Source organism: Halichoerus grypus, chromosome 5 (genome assembly GCF_964656455.1).
Source record: "Halichoerus grypus chromosome 5, mHalGry1.hap1.1, whole genome shotgun sequence".
Classification (NCBI taxonomy): domain Eukaryota; kingdom Metazoa; phylum Chordata; class Mammalia; order Carnivora; family Phocidae; genus Halichoerus; species Halichoerus grypus.
The window spans coordinates 108,595,802-108,602,189 of record NC_135716.1 but is presented as its reverse complement, the minus strand read 5'-3'; the positions used below and the strand labels follow the sequence as shown (position 1 = coordinate 108,602,189).

The 6,388-nt window shown below is 37.9% G+C and overlaps 1 pseudogene; it reads right to left on the bottom strand.

Annotated features, from left to right (window-relative positions):
- Positions 1 to 6,060: 6,060 nt before the first annotated feature.
- LOC118554940 (U2 spliceosomal RNA) lies at positions 6,061 to 6,140 on the bottom strand (annotated as a pseudogene).
- Between the last annotated feature and the right edge of the window lie 248 nt (positions 6,141 to 6,388).

Below are 6,388 nucleotides of genomic sequence, written 5' to 3'. Positions count from 1 at the left end.
TAAGGGAGAATTAATTAGCATATAGCTGAAAGAAAACACAAGTAAAGGCGTGAAGGCAAGGCACAGCATGATGTGGGCAGAAACCTCAGTAAGTTAATGATGCTGCAGTAGTAGGACCACAGCCAAATGGGAAGTGTCAGATAAAACTGGAGAGGTAGAAAAGTGCTGGATCAAAGAAGGAGAAATATGCCACATTAAAGATCCTAGGTATTTATCCTTTAGTCAAAAGAATGTAAGTTTTAAGAAGAATGGAATTGTCACATTGCATTGTAGAAAGATCACTTATATGAAGCATAGATTTGAGAACAAAATTGGAAGCAGGGAGATGAGGTTTAGAAGATATTTCTTCTTGCAATGGACTAAATGTTTGTCTCCTCCCCAAATTCACATGTTGAGAACCTAACCCCCAATGTGATGGTCTTTGGAGGCCTTTGGGAGATGATTAGGTCATAGGTAGAGTCCTCATGGATGCGGTTAGTACCCATATAAAAGAGACTCAAGAGAGCTCCTTTCCCCTACTAACATGAGAGGACACAGCAACAAGACAGCCCATCTATGAACCAAGAAGAGGGGCCCTGTCAGATGCTGCATCTGCCAGCACCTTGATTTTGAACTTCCCAGCCTCCAGAACTGGGTTTCTGTTGTTTAAACTACTCAGTGTATCGTATTCTGTTATAGCAGAATATGAATGGACTAAAAGTCTTCTCCTTTTTTTTTTTAAAACCTTATTTATTATTTATTTGAGAGAAAGAGAGAGAGAGAGTATGGGGGAGGGCAGAGGGAGAGGGAGAGAATCTAAAGCAGACTCCGCACTGATCGCAGAGACCGATGTGGGGTTTAGTCTCATGACCCTGAGATCATGACCTGAGCCGAAACCAAGAGTCGGATGCTTAACCAACTATACCACCAGGCTCCATCTCCTCCTCCTCCTCTCCCTCCTCCTCCTCTTCTTTCTTCCCCCTCCTCCTCTTCCTGCTCCTCCTCCTTCTTCCTCTTCTCCCTCTTCTTCTCCTTCTCCTCCTTCATTTCTATTTGGTAATTCCAAAATACAAACATATGTTTGTTATAAAAAGTAAAATAAAATAGAAAACAATATGGAAAAGCAAAGCCAATCTTTCTGTCTCCCTTCACCCCCATGCCCCGGAGTAACCAGTTATAGCCTGTTATGCATCTTTCAGAGGATAGATCATTCTTACAGTTTCTCTGGGATTTTGAAGTAGTTTATCTGTTCAGCAGGCTACTGAAGCATGTAGAAAAGTCAGACCAGACATGTGGAATGTCATCATATGAGGAGTGGTTAAAACCATGAGTGTGGGTGATACCATCTTGGGATATCACACAAAGAGAAGATCAGTGCATGGCAGCCTGACGTGTGGGGATCACCACAGGGAAGACATGTGCAACAGCCCTCAAGGAAAAGAAAGGACAATGGGTTTTTAGTGGGAAAATCCTGATAATAACTTTAGTTTAAAACATTAAGGATGTATCTTTACAATAAGAGTATGCTGAATAAGTGTCCTGAAGGAGGTTGGTGGGTTTTAATAGAAACTGAAAAGGGAGGCTTTAGGAGACTATAATAATTTTCCTATGGTTTTGTGCACATTATTTGCATATAATGTAATTCATCTTCAGTCAGGACTTTAGGGATGCTCTCAGGAGACCAGCACCCTGAGAAGTAAGTGAAGGATGGGATTTATTACATATTTAATATTAAACAATATTAGACATTTGTATGTCCTACTAGGAAAAAAAGGAAATATTGATCCATTTTTGAAATATTAAGGAAACTGAAAAATTTCCAAGAAATATTAGAAAGAGGAAGACACTGAGAAAGCAGTCACTTCTGTTTATCAAGTGGTGAGAAGATCTCCCATAAAAAATAAGAGTTTGGAAGATGAGGAGGAGAGATACATAGTGACTTTCTAATAGTTAACCTGCAGAAATAAATATATATATAAATCAAATTTAAGTAATGCATATTTTGGCCTTTATAAGTATTGCTTTACCTTAGTTTTATTCAAGTGGAAATAAATAGCATTCTGGAGCTCTCAGAATGAGATCAGAATGGGTGTGCATTTGAAACCTGCAAGCACTTACTATTGTCACAATGAGTGGATACTGATGTGAGTGCATATTTTTCCATGCAATAGTCTGTATTTACTACAGCACATCTGACAAAATTAAATTTTTCTAACATCTATGTATGAGACACTTGGATATGTACTACGGATATGTAGATGATAAAATATTGTTTTTCTTTTAAAGAATTTGCATTCTCCCTAACAAATCATCTACCTAAACCACTAACAATGAATATGTCATGATAAATATGGTGCCAGGATTGCCCTTCAACAAGTCTAGTAAAATCAGCTCTACTATACTTTCTTAAAGGGTAGAAAACCGTTTAAGCTTTTTATCTCTTTTCCGTTCCCCAAGTGCAAGCCTTTGACAAGAGAAAATAACCTTCTTACATCTGATCTAAATATCTTCTGTATTAGAAGTGTTGTAAAATTATGTAGTACAGTTGAGCACCCTATGTCCTTCTGCTCCATGAAATGGAATCACAATTTATTTAGCCAAATGTGGTGACATGTACAGAGATCTACTGATTGTTAAGTGGCGAGACCAGAGTTCTCTGCAGTAGGTGGACTGCAAAGGCTGGCTTTATTTGAAATGCTAATTATCTTAGAGCAGATTTTTTTTTCCTGTATGGATGTGTTATATTTCGGGATACATGATTTGTACAGTTTGTTGAAATCCATGTAGTGATGAGCCGTTTAATGGTGAGAGTGCTATTTGTGTAACATATAATGTTTTTCACACAAATCTACTAGGTCTAACAGACTGACACTTTCTTTCCTTAGAGATAATTCCTCTATAGAGGACTAACTCAGCAAACTGGGTCTAATTAGAACAAGAGCTGGGTATTCTTACAGTTAGTTCTGTTCAAAGAGTAATATGACCAACTGGGTGACTAAATTTGGCTTAGGCAAAAATCTACCAGAATGTAGAAACAGTCCTACATTCATGAGGACTAGGTACTTTTAAAAACATCCTTAGCCTTCTGTTTTTTTCAGCCCCCTCCCCCAAATAAAAGCACTAAGACATTTTCAGAATCTTGTAGGCAAAACTATAAAACTAGAATTTAACTCAGGAGAAAATCTAGATGACTTGGGTTTGGTGATGACTTTTTTTTTTTTTTTAAAGATTTTAGTTATTTTTTAAACTCTACACCCAATATGAAGCTTGAAATCAAGACCCCAAGATCAAGAGTCTTATGCTAAGCCAGGCAGGCACCCATTGGCAATGACTTTTTAGATATAACAGTAAGGGCATGACACATGAAAGGACGAATTGATAATCTGCACTTCATTAGAATTAAAAGCATCTTCTCTGTGAAAGACACTAAGAAAATGAGAGGACAGAACACAGACTGGGAGAAAATATTTGCAAAAGACATATCTGATAAAAAACTGTTCTCTAAAATATACAAAGAACTCTTAAAAGTCAATAGTAAAGGGGCACCTGGGTGGCTCAGTCAGTTAAGCAACTGCCTTTGGCTCAGGTCTGGATCCCAGGGTCCTGGGATGGAGCCCAGCTCAGCGGACAGCCTGCTCCTCTCTCTGCCACGTCCCCTGCTTGTGCTCTCTCTCTTAAATAAATAAAATCTTAAAAAAAAAAGAATTCTTAAAAAATAAACAATAGTACAAAAACAAATGAGCAGACTAAAAGAAATAGCTAATAACTTGAACAGATGCCTCACCAAAAATGATAAACTGATGATAAATAAGCATATGAAAAGATGCTCCACATCACATATCACCAGGGAAATGTAAATTAGAACAATGAGATACTACTGCACACCTATTAGAATGGCCCAGATCCAGAACACTAACTACTACAAATGTTGGCAAAGATGTGGAACAACAGGAATTCTCATTCATTGCTGGTGGGAATGCAAAATGGTACAACCAACTTTGGGAGACAGATTGGTGGTTTCTTACCAAACTAAACATACTCTTTCCATACAATCCAATGAATTGTGCTCCTTGGTATTTATCCATAGGAGTTTAAAAACTTAAATCCACACAAAAACCTATACACAGATGTCTAGAAGTTTTATTTATAACAATCAAAACTTGGAAGCAACAAGATGTCTTTCAGTAGGTGAATGGATAGATAAATAGACTGTGGTATAGCCAGACAATAGAATATTATTCAACAATAAAAAGAAATGAGCTATCAAACCATGAAAAGACAAGGAAGAATCTTAAATGCCTATCCGTGAGTGAAAGAAACCAATCTGAGAGGGCTATATACAATATGATTTCAACCATATGACATTCTAGAGAGACAAAACTACGGAGAGAATATAATCATCAGTGGTTGCCAGGGGTTAGGTGGAGGGAAGGATGAATAGTCAGAGTATAGAGAATTTTTAGGGCAATGAAACTATTCTGAATGATACTATAATGGTAGATACATATCATTATACATTTATCAAAACCTATAGAATGTACATCACTGAGAGTGAACCCACTAGTAGACTATGTACTCTGGGAGATAATGTTGTTAGTGTAGGCTCATTGTTTATAACAAATGTACTCTGGTTCCAGATATTGATGGTAAAGAAGGCTGTGCACGGGTGGGGGCAAGGGATATATAGAAACGCTTTGTACTTCCTACTCAATTTTGCTATAAACCTAAAACTGCTTTAAAAATTAAAATGTTTTGGGGCACCTGGGTGGCTCAGTCGTTAAGCGTCTGCCTTCGGCTCAGGTCATGATCCCAGGGTCCTGGGATCGAGCCCCGCATCGGGCTCCCTGCTCAGCCAGGAGCCTGCTTCTCCCTCTTCCACTCCCCCTGCTTGTGTTCCCTCTCTAGCTGTCTCTCTCTCTGTGTCAAATTTATAAATAAATCTTTAAAAAAAAAAAATTAAAATGTTTTTAATTGAGTTGTTTGGGAAGATCATCATCATGTTACTAGAAAGAGTGAAATTTTAAGGTACTTATGAAAGGAATAAGATCTATCATAATGCTCTGTTCATACAAAATCTAGCTTCCTTGGCTTGCAATGAGGAATCCAGGAGGTCGAAAACAACCCTCATTAAAGAGGAATCCAGTGAGTCGAAATATGCTTTGCAATCACCATGGTAAGTGTTTATAGCCTTCAGAGATCACAACTATTTTCTCTATTAACAACTAGTTATTTTCATAATGACCCAGCAGAATACCTTATAATGTCCTATTATTCAAATTTTTAGAAGATATTTAAGAAATGAAGAAATTGTCTGCGTTAAACTTTATAGAAGACAGAAGAGGCTTGACTAAGGTAGGGTTTAAACTTTCACACATGACTTGTCCAAGGAGCCTTTGACTCAGCTCTCCTAGTAAGCCTGAGGATGGGTTACTGGTGTGCATGGAGAATTCCCCTTATTCCTTTAGTTGGTTCCTGCTTTGCCTATCTTCAGAGTATGTGAAAGCACTTGCCTTTCCATTAGTAACTTTGCTAAGGGTGTCAGCATGGAGAGTTCCTTATTTTGGGAATGAGTGTTTATGATTTTAGATTTTTTCTCTATACTGTTCCAGCAGTGAACAGACTCTTAACAAATCTCCAAAATAAACTCATTTACCAAGGCTTTCTCATATTTGTCATTTTGAAAGACTGAACAAACATCAGTAAAAGAAACAATCCAAGTTCTCATGCCAAATATGTGTATGTCCAAGACCAGGATTTCTTCATGTTTAAATGTGGATTTGAAGCCTCAAGTGCTAGGTATTTTTAATTTTCTTTCTAACTTATTTTTGTTTCTCCTCTTTCACTTGCTCTAGTTTTGATGGACCTTAAAGGTAGGGCTGCTTGCCACTTACAAAAAGATGTGCTCTAGCAGACAGAAGGCTGAGCTACCTTCTATTTTATTTGGAAGAAGACTTGATTTCAGGCCAATGAATCACTAATTGTGGCTCAGAGAATGCTTTCCAGATGACTGGAGGCTGGTCCAAAACACAAAAGGACCCAACTGGTCTAAAGTCTGAATGACAGTCCCAGAGAGAATTGGACAAAAGTTGGAGGGGATTATTTCTGTTGCTGGAAATACATCTATACTACACTTGATCTTAGCCAAAAGGCCGAGAAGCGATGGAAATACATCTATAGTATCTGCAGAACTAGGCTAAACTGAGCAAGGAGAGAGGACAGAGTTCATCTTTGGTTCCTTCTCCATTTTTTCCACTTTTTTTTTTTTTTTTAAGGGGAAGCAATATAAGGATTCAAACTCAATTGTTCTCACTGCAACTTTTTATTAGTGGAGATACATGGTTGGCCATCGAGTTCAGGCCTGCTTCCCTACCATCCTTTTATCTATCTGCATTTCACTATTTCCTCCTCG